Source organism: Notolepis coatsorum (assembly GCF_963971535.1).
Source record: "Notolepis coatsorum genome assembly, chromosome: 10".
NCBI lineage: Eukaryota > Metazoa > Chordata > Actinopteri > Aulopiformes > Paralepididae > Notolepis > Notolepis coatsorum.
Window position 1 is genome coordinate 2711692 of NC_140174.1, and position 11724 is coordinate 2723415.

Genomic DNA, 11724 nt, shown 5'->3' on the forward strand with positions numbered 1-11724 from the left:
TGCCAGCGCCTCCTCTGTCTCTGTACCCTCCATGCCAGCACCCCCTCTGTCTCTGTACCCTCCATGCCAGCGCCTCCTCTGTCTCTGTACCCTCCATGCCAGCGCCTCCTCTGTCTCTGTACCCTCCATGCCAGCGCCTCCTCTGTCTCTGTACCCTCCATGCCAGCGCCTCCTCTGTCTCTGTACCCTCCATGCCAGCGCCTCCTCTGTCTCTGTACCCTCCATGCCAGCGCCTCCTCTGTCTCTGTACCCTCCATGCCAGCGCCTCCTCTGTCTCTGTGCCATCCATGCCAGCGCCTCCTCTGTCTCTGTACCATCCATGCCAGCGCCTCCTCTGTCTCTACCATCCATGCCAGCGCCTCCTCTGTCTCTGTGCCATCCATGCCAGTGCCTCCTCTGTCTCTGTACCCTCCATGCCAGCGCCTCCTCTGTCTCTGTACCCTCCATGCCAGCGCCTCCTCTGTCTCTGTGCCATCCATGCCAGCGCCCCCTCTGTCTCTGTACCCTCCATGCCAGCGCCTCCTCTGTCTCTGTACCCTCCATGCCAGCGCCTCCTCTGTCTCTGTGCCATCCATGCCAGCGCCTCCTCTGTCTCTGTGCCATCCATGCCAGCGCCCCCTCTGTCTCTACCATCCATGCCAGCGCCTCCTCTGTCTCTGTACCCTCCATGCCAGCGCCTCCTCTGTCTCTGTGTCAGAAAGCTGCAGAAAGGTCACGTGACCTGACCTCCATCCCACTGTATTGTTATTTTTATTCTAATTAGTGTACATACTTGACCACGTCATCCACAATTGTATACAGCCCTGACCTATTCTATTTTATAATTTTATTCTATTATATTGTGCTTCTATTTTAATTTAGTTTATATTCCATTTTATTTTTATTCTACCTTTTTATTTTATTCTACCGTAATTGTCTGTCCGTTAATGTTGCTCCAAATAAAACAACCAAATCAATGTCCTTGTTTGTGTAAACTACTTGGCAATAAAGACCTTTCTGATTCTGATTCTGTCACCAAGACTAGTAACCCAGTTTCCCATTTTATAAGAAGGGGGAAAGTAATACAAATTAACTGGAATAAAGCCTCATCATAGTCAAGTCAAGTCAATTTTATTAAATTATTTATTACATTTCCAGGTGCTTCACAGGCAGGTTGATCAAAACAAAATAACATGATGCAAGATCATAGGGTCATATTTGGTTGCCATCCCATTACAATCAACTATTACTATTATTTGTGAAACTGTTTTGTCTTTTGTGCGTTCAAAGCAGAGACCAATGCCCCTCAATTCTTGTGAATGGGACTTTAGGTGTACAGTGGACTAGTCGGACACATTATGTAGGTGACTTCTGGGTGTTATTTTCTCCCTGAGGGTTCAAAGAAAATAAAACCATCACCCTCCCAGTGATGTAGCACTCGAGTCCAGCACTGATGACTCGGACTCGGACTTGGACTCGAGCATCGACTGCATTCGGACTCGGAAGGTGCAGCCGAGGACTTGTTAATTGATAAATAAATTATTACATATTTTTTTAATAGGCCCTAATAATTTGGCATAAGATATTGACGGCTAGTGCATTTGTTTGGCTATTGTGTCACAAAGTAAACAAACTCCAATTGAAATGGTGACCGCTGTGTCATTTCTGTTTAAGATAGAAATGTTTTTTATTTGTCAGCTCTTTGACGGCCAGAGTGGGGTGGACTCAATCTTGACGACTTGGACTCGGACTAGTAATGGGGGACTCGAGACTCGACCCAGGCTCTTCTTTGGTTGATTGATTGATTGATTGAATTTATTTGACAAACAAAATGACATACAATACCGGTACACACATGTACAGCCATCACATATAATCTAAAATCGTCGAGGATTAAAACACAATAAAACCTTACGGTTTATTTCCATTGTGGTCCTCACAATGGACAATGGACATGATGACTAGTATCCACCATGCACAAATAAGACATATAAATACAATACAAAATAAATGCAATGACACAAACAAACACAAACAGCACACCCCCATATATCATCATCCTACGCGACTAAGCCATTTCTTCATCTCTTTTTTAAAAATTCCTTTTGAGACAATAATTTTTATGGACACTGGCAGTTTGTTCCACTCATAGGCTGCAGAGTACCGAAAGGTATTTTTCCCCATTGAGCTACTAAAAATGCACAGTTTGATATTAGTTAAACTGCCCCTCGTTGTATAGGAGTGGGTGTCCTTAAAGCACATATAATAATTTGAGAGATATGAGGGGACCCTATTATACATTATTTTATGGGTAAGGCCCAACTTGATTTGAATAACCCGTTTTTCCACTGGGAGCCAATTAAGTTGATTAAATATGGCTACATCCAGGTGAGTGCGGGTAGGAAGCTTTAACACTACTCTAATCAATTTGTTTTGGGCAGTCTGAAATTTATTTTTAATTTTCTGGCGTGCACTACTGTACCAGAAGGAGGCAGCGTAGTCAAAATTACTCTGTATCAGGGCACCTGACAACATCCTAAGTGTTTTTCTATCCAACAAATCTGACTTACGTGCTAGGAATTTGGTCCTTTGGCTTATCCTAGCCAGGGCTTTCAAGGCCATAGCCTCCCCTGTGAGACATTCGTCCCAAGGTGCATCCTAAATATATGACTGAATCATTACCAGCAATGACCGACTCTCCTGCCTGGATCTTCAGCCCTGGGGACCTTCGCAGCTTTATTTTGGATCCAAAAAGTATGGCCTCAGTTTTACCCTGCAGGTGGAGAGACAGCTTATTGTCGGCCAGCCATGTTCCCACACTCTGAAGCTCCTTACTTAAGGTCTTCTCTACCTCTCCTAGGTCTTTGTGAGACACAAGAATGGCGGAATCATCGGCGTATAAAAACAGGTCAGACATACAGGCAGATTTCATGTCATTAATATATAATTAAAAAAAAAAAAATTTTAAGTGGCCCTAGCACACTCCCTTGAGGCACCCCACAGCTAACATTCTTGGGGGAGGAAAAGGTACCATTTATATCGACCATTTGGGTCCTTCCCGAAAGGTAGGAGTTTACCCAGTCAATTGACAACCTGCTGAAGCCTATGGCCTTTAATTTCATTAGCAGGATGCCATGGTCGACCGTATCAAAGGCCTTTTGGAGGTGGAGCAAGACCATTCCACAAAAGTGGCCTGTGTCAACCTCTTTTCTGATGCGTTAAATAGAGGAGGCATGTTTCCGTAGAGTGGGATCGTCTAAAACATTGACTGAAGTTCAAATAAAATATTGTGACCTGTTAAAAATGCATTAATCTGCTCGTGAATAATCTTTTCCATGACCTTGGATAGAACACTTAAAACTGAAATTGGTCTGTAGTTACCCTTTTCAGATGTTTTTCCCTTCTTATGGAGGGGGATGACTCTAGCACTTTTAAAATCAGAAGGTACCTTGCCCTGTTCTATGGAGAGATTAATGATATGAGTCACCACGGGTGAAATACACTCAGCTGCATCCCTTAAGAACCTGGCCGGTATAATTATCGAGACCTGTGGCTTTGTTGTCTTTTAATTCATTTAGCCTCTTGAGAACAGTAATCTCCGTTACCCTGCTAAAATGAAAGGAGTTGGCTTGAAGCCCTTGTTGATGATAAAAACTCTGAACATGTGATGCACCATATGTGCCAGAGTGGCAAGGGAGCTCCTTAACCAGGTTGCTTGCCACAAAAGTAAAATAGTCATTTAAGCATTCTGCCACTTCCACCTTATCAGATATGGTAGAACCTTTTATATCCAGGCTAAAGCTGCTGTTTTTTGTTTAATTTTTTTTTGCTGTAACCCAACTCTTTCAGGGATTTCCACAGCTTGCGTGAATAATTGTTATGTTCTACTAGCTTTTCACACATAAAGGATTTCTTAGCAAGTTTTATTGTCCTGTTCACTTAATTTCTATTTTTTTTTAAACTCATTAAAAGTTGTCTCATCCCTAGTTTTCTTAAAATGAATAAAACTTAAATTCCTTAACTTAATCAACTTTAAAATCTTATCAGTTACCCATGGCTCTGTACGTTGTTTGATTCTAACTATCTTAAATGGGGCCAAACTATCTACTATTTAAAAAAAAGCTGATTTGAAGTTGACCCATGCCTTGTCGACATCAACACAATTCAGAACATTAGACCAATCTACTTTGGTCATATTCTCGATGAGAGAGTCTTTATTATACTTTTTTAGCGATCTAATTTTGACCGAGTTATGGCAATTAAAAAAAAAAATTTGATCTTTCTGGTGGCGAAAAATCATAGAGTGGTCACTGAGGCTATAATCAACCACGCCACTGTTGATAATCACCAGAATAAGGTCTATAATAGTTTGGGTTGTGACTCTCGTGGGATCTCTTATTATCTGAAGAAGATCAAACATTCTGCAGAAATTAACAAAGGCTTTAAAGACTGCAGTGTCTTTCTTGATAATGTCCGTGTTCAGATCTCCTAGAATGATAACTTCTGCCTTAGCAAAACCTTCACCGTTTGAACATACCTCTTCCAGTAGCTCATAGAAATGGTTTTGGTTGGGTGGACGATAACACGCTCCCAATAAAATAGGCTTACTCCTGGGAAGAGTAATATCCAACCACACCGCCTCAATCAACTCATTATTTAGGTCCGTTGTTACATTAAAAACCAAATCTGCCTTAACATAAACACAGACACCACCGCCTTTGCGGTTCCTATCTTTCCTAACAACAATACAATTTTCTATTTCAATTTCGGAGTCTGTTATTGAGTCATCCAGCCAGGTTTCACTGCAGCAGATTATAGATACTTTACTCTGACTGGAGATAATCCGGAGTTCATGAAGCTTGGGGAGAAGACTTCGAGTATTTATGTGTAGAAAAAGAAGGCCCTTGGATTTGCAAAGCGGGTCTAGGATATTGGTGACAGACGGAGAATCACTGATGCCAGGCGGGTTCAAAGGGGAGCCTGTGGGCCTGACGATACAGACACCCTCCCTTTGATCTCCCGGCGCGTGGGGTCCATACATGTTTGTTGCTAGGCACATAGGACCCTGTTGATATCAGTAATCAAATGTATTTTCTAACCCATTTGGAGCTGGGCTTGTCAGCTGGGAGGCCACCAGAGTGTGATTTCGACAGCGCTGTGGAGGAGGGATGGGTGGGGGGCATAGCGCTTTCTGGGGCAGACTGGTGGCTGCGGGGCCTTGCGTTTGATACGGGGGGGTGAGTTTAATTCCGGCGCTTATCAAGTCATTCATGTCGTTGGTGAATTCGAGGAGACGTATTGGGGACGGGGAGAAGGATGGAGAGAATGGTGGGGCTTCATCCTCACTGTCCTCCTCCCCGTTGTCAATGATGGACCTCTCTGTCGCAGCCTCCTCCCGGAGATTGTTGTGTTCTTCAGTTGTTATGATTCCATCACTAGCTGCCTCGCTATCAGTGTTGCCAGCTGAGAGTTGGGTCGTTTTGATATCCTCTCCACCAGCCTCAGAGGGGGGGGGGGGGGGGCGGGCGCGACCTCGGCAGATAGGAGTTGTTTGTCTGTTGTTTGGGAAACTTGTGTTCCGACCTTGTGCGGAGGCACACCAAGCGTGTAGAACACATTGGAGTAGAACAGTTTTGCACCTTGCTTGTTCAGGTGGATTCCATCTGCAAAAAGGTGTCTGCGATCCCAGAAAAACTGTTGAAATTGTCAATAAAATCCATAGATTCGTTGATACATGTGGTTGAAAGCCATTTGCTCAGTGCAGAAAGTCTGCTGAAAGTAACGCTCATCTCCACCTCTCATAGGTGGCATTGGACCACTGATGCACACCTCAATGTTCAGGGAGCTGAGTGTGCTAAATAAAGCAGTGACATGCTGTGACTCGACTACAACACTGCACCCTCCTGTCACTGTAAGTGAAAGTAGGACTTATAGATGCAATTTCAGTAGCTTTTTCCAAAAACGATTTCTCCATTGACTTCCATAGTAAAATTGGACACGAGAGTAGTTATAGTGACACGAGGGGGATGATTTATATTTTAAGCGTTTGAAACAGGTCAGGAGATATGCTCATTTTTAAAACGTGGCTTGACGGCGGCACTCGAGTTTCTGTCTCTCGGGGTCATGAACGTTCACGGCACTCAGACCTTTACTTCTCAAGATATCTCACTCAAGGGACTCACTCACTAACTTATACTCGCTTGCTTAGAAACGGGACCGCTGCACTTCGGCGTCACATTGAGCTCATGGGAGAGAGAGCGGGGGGGAGGAAAATGAATGAATGTGGATGAGAGCCTTGACATTAAGTGGTTGTAGCTACGGCTGTGGGGGCGCTGGAGACATGAGCCAACATACCTTTATACGCCTGAGAGAGAGACCAGTCCCAAGTCGATCGGCACTTTCTCGGCCGAGCTATAGTCATTTTTCCGCACCTACTCCCAAACTCTCAGATTGCCCACGGAGGATTGTCCAGAGATCTAGGTTTATCAATCTTCGCATGCGGAGTTCGGGAGTAGGTGCGGAAAAGTGACTATAGCTGGGCCGAGAAAGTGCAGATCGACGTGGGACTTGGTCTCTCCGCGTTCAGGAGACTCGGGCGTGTCTATTGGATCATGGATCATGTCATCATCATTGGAATGACATGTGCATAATGGGCAACAAGGTACAAGATCAGGGTATGTATGTGTAGCCGGTGTGATCTTACTTGCGTTGTGTTTAGTCGATTCGACCCCTGTTAAGGGATCGCCCTGAGTGGGAGTTGAACCCCGATCTCCCGCGTCGCGGGCGGCATCACAGACCACTATACCAAGAAGTGAATTCACTTCTTGCTTCCGGGTCTGGATGCCTCTGGGGAGTGAGTTTACTTGCAGTACCGCTTACCATCCACAGCCACTGAACTACTTGTACCATCGTGACTGTGGATATACTGAGGTACCTCCGTTACATATGCCCTCTCAGTTATATTTGACCTACAATAAATATAGTTACAATATATATAGTCTAATAATCTATAATATAATATAATATATAATCTAAAAATGCAAAATGCTAAAAATGCTAAATATATGCTCTGATGAAGTATACAGTATACACATAAGATGCGGTATGCATAAGGTACTGTATGTGTGCCGTGATAATGATATACATCATACGTTATACAGTATATTGTCCTTTTAGGTACTATGTACATTCTGATTGATTGAACATTTTATGAACAGATGGCAGAATGGGTACAGTAATACAGTACGGCTCAATACACACAATTGTTAAGGGGATGCAGACCAGAGAAAGACTTTCATCTTGTTTACATCAGGGTCCCCCATTTTCAATTCATCATAACATATATGACATACATGACATACAGATAGACAGTACTGCTACATCTATACATTTATGACATACCAGATCTACAAATATACAGTACTGTTTAAGAGTAAAACGCCTGTCATATAGACCCTGGCGTTGGAAACTCTGATTGATAGACAGTTTCTAAAAAGAGAGTATAATATACATTAGCTCCGTACATTTGAGAGTACAGTATATACATTTGAGGGGAGGAAGAAACTGTACATTGGAGGAGGTTGGGTAGATGGGGTTCCTGCCAATAATGGTCTCTTTTCCGCGTGTTCGGTTGGCCTCAAACTCAGTATTGTATGTGATGGATTCAGGCGAAAATCCCGGCTCGGGCTTCAACCCGCTCGGTTCTGTTCGGTTGGGGGTTTGGGTGTCATGCCTGTTGACAGCCCTGGTGTTTAGCAGCAGGGACACGTCAGCTTTTCCACAGAAGTTTACAGGTCTCTCTCTACTGGAACATCCAGCATCACCCACACCCTGTGCATCTGACAGCGCTGTCATTAAAAGATACACCACACACACAGACACACACACACACACACACACACACACACACACACACACAACACACACAGACGGACGGACGGACGGACGGACGGACGGACGGACGGACGGACGGACAGACAGACAGACAGACAGACAGACAGACAGACAGACAGACAGACAGACAGACAGACAGACAGACAGACAGACAGACAGACAGACAGACAGACAGACAGACAGACAGACAGACAGACAGACAGACAGACAGACAGACAGACACACAGACACACACACACACACACACACACACACAGACACACACACACAGACACACACACAAACACACACACACACACACACACACACGCACACAGGCACACACACACACACACACACACAGGCACAGACACACACACACACACACACACACACACACACACACACACACACACACACGTGCACCCACAGACAGTCATGCACACACTTGGCCTATATGTAATAGAGACTTATTTTATAGCACTTTCCACCTAGTTTGTGCTATTGCTACTGGCAGTAGTGCTGAAAGGGAGAATCTCTATAAAACTTTCTTGTGTCAACATCTCTCTCTCTCTCTCTCTCTCTCTCTCTCTCTCTCTCTCTCTCTCTCCCCCCCCCCTCTCTCTCTCTCTCTCTCTCTCTCTCTCTCTCTCTCTCTCTCTCTCTCTCTCTCTTGTGTAATTCTCTCTCTTATTCGACCACTTCCTAGACCATGACAGCATGAAAGCACAATCTTGCACCTGCTTAAACTCGCTGATCCGTTTATTGATTACATCAATCGCTCTATTTATGCTTGAAGGCTTCAGGAGTGAGGTTGTGAGCTAAACCGATTAGGTTGTTTGGAGTTCTTGTCTGAGATTGCTTTTCGCCACCTCAAACAAACCCCCCTTTGATTTCTTTAGGAGCTATGCAGTCCTCTTGTTTTTATTTTGTATTTTTATTTTCTTTCTCGGCCATCATGCGATTCATTCGCCTGCCATCTCGACACCATTCACTTCCTATTCAGCTCCAGACAATATCCAAATCAAACTGCAGAGAGATTTAGGCGGCTTCTCTTTGACGACCCTCCCGGAGCTCAGATAGAGAGTGGGTCTGAGGCGGGTCTGAGGCGGGTCTGAGGCGGGTCTGAGGCGGGTCTGAGGCGGGTCTGAGGCGGCCAGAAGATGCAGAGCATTACAATATCAAAATCAAGAGAGATTCCACCCTTGGCGTAGTAATATATTCTGTGGAGGAGACGTGTCTGTCACAATTCAAACTGCAGCACGTCCTCCATATACTGTAGTTTTGCGAATGAAAAGTACTTCCAAGATTTCAGCCTTTTCAGAGTTAAATGCAGCACAAAACAATTGTTTTTTAATGCTTCGTAAGGCAGGGCCACGCACAGGTCCCATAGCATCCTCCTCCACTCTCTTGGTGATAATGCTGCCTGCAGATTTCACAAGGGGCAAGGCAACTCTGGAGAACGGGCTCAACTTTCACCCACACAAGAGTTTTTACTATAATAACTATAATACTATCATAACTATACTAACTATCTCTCCCCAGGCCATCAGGATGCACAATGACTCTACGCAACACCAACCCATTCATCTACATTTACTACAATCAATTAATCTACAATCGACACAACCCAGAATTTCCCCAAGGGGATCAATAAAGGAATATCTTATCTTATCAAATATCCATCGCACTCACATCCACATGCACACACTCACGTTAAACACTCACCTGTATTAACATACATTTTAGACACTTTAAATACTTTTTAACACTACACCATGTTTGTATCTATTTATTACAAAAAGATTTGCACTACATCCATACCTCAGTTTTGCATTTGTGCATTAACCCTTTCACTGCCGCGCTACCAGAACGGTTAACCCTTTTCACTGCGACGACACACAGAATGTTAACCCTTTCACTGCCACACGACAGCCGGTTAAAGGGGATCTCTCCACCAATATAATGATATTCCAATATATGTCATTCCCATAGAAAATCCAATTGATATTTTGGAACATGAGCGTCTCTCTCTCTCAAAGCCAGAAACCAGAGAAGTACAGTGAGACTCAAACGTGTGACGTCATCAGGTATAACAGTCTGGAGCTGCTCCGCTGACAATGAACTGGAGACTGATTTTGTGGAGCCAGCAGAATGAATCAAATCAAATCAAATGTATCTGTAAGGCCCGACAACACACGTTAATGTCCCCATGGGCCGGACACGTCTTCTTTAAGGCCTGACAACACACGTTAATGTACCCATGGGGCCGGACACGTCTTCTTTAAGGCCCGACAACACACGTTAATGTCCCCATGGGCCGGACACGTCTTCTTTAAGGCCCGACAACACACGTTAATGTCCCCATGGGCCGGACACGTCTTCTTTAAGGCCCGACAACACACGTTAATGTCCCCATGGGCCGGACACGTCTTCTTTAAGGCCCGACAACACACGTTAATGTCCCCATGGGGCCGGACACGTCTTCTTTAAGGCCCGACAACACACGTTAATGTCCCCATGGGCCGGACACGTCTTCTTTAAGGCCCGACAACACACGTTAATGTCCCCATGGGCCGGACACGTCTTCTTTAAGGCCCGACAACACACGTTAATGTCTCCATGGGGCCGGACACGTCTTCTTTAAGGCCCGACAACACACGTTAATGTCCCCATGGGCCGGACACGTCTTCTTTAAGGCCCGACAACACACGTTAATGTCCCCATGGGCCGGACACGTCTTCTGTAAGGCCCGACAACACACGTTAATGTCCCCATGGGCCGGACACGTCTTCTTTAAGGCCCGACAACACACGTTAATGTCCCCATGGGCCGGACACGTCTTCTGTAATTAAACAAGTCAAGACAATAAGTCAAGAACAAAACAAGAACACCATAAAGTCCAAAAAACTTTAAATAAATGTAAACACTCCCAGACATACCCCACGCGAAGGTAAGGAAAAACTCACTAAAACCTAGCAATAGGAAAATATGCACCACAGGCGATGTGGAGGAGAGAAACCTTAGAAGGGCCGTTCAACTGGGGATCTCCCTTCTTAGATGTCGGTGATAATAGTGTTGCAGTAAAACAGGCGGACAGTTGGTAAGCATGCACTCGTGTGTGTAGTGAAACACAGATGCATGCGATAGCAACTGAAATGTTTTAAAGATTAAAGATAGAGCTGATAGCGATAGCAACTGAACATTGTTGAATGTTTGTTTTAGTTTTTATGCCCACATTAGCTTTATTCTAAAAGACACATTTTTAAAAGTACCCACTAATCTGCTAATGCAATCGTTGACAGGAAGTACATTGGGGTCCAAACCCTAGCAGCGACATAATTCCAGCGATACTGCCACCCGGGGGGCTTTACCCTGTCACCTCGGTAATATTTCCCAATTCATCATCTATGGTGCGGTTTCAGACTTCATACTTGATGACATCAATATTGGATGGACTGTCTTATAGACTATACAGGAATAACATAATAGGAAGTCCTCATTTGGGGCGTAGTTCCCCTTTAGACAGGTGTGGAAAGAATAAATGTGTTAAAAATAGGTCAGAGAAAAACAACAACAATGCTGAGGCGTCTACCCGCAGCCAGGCGCTGTCCTGTGAAGGCTGTATAGATGATGACCTGTCGGGTTCAGCTCCAGATGCCTTTCCCCGCCTCACAGGACCGACCTCTTGGAAGTGGAATTGAGTTTCCATTCAGTCGGAGGAACGGAATCATCGCTTGGCCCCGCGGCCAATATCCTGCGAACCGGGCGACAATGTGGTGGTGATCATCTAAATACTGTGTTCAGAGGGCACCTCTCTCTCTCTCTCTCTCTCTCTCTCTCTCTCTCTCTCTCTCTCTCTCTCTCTCTCTC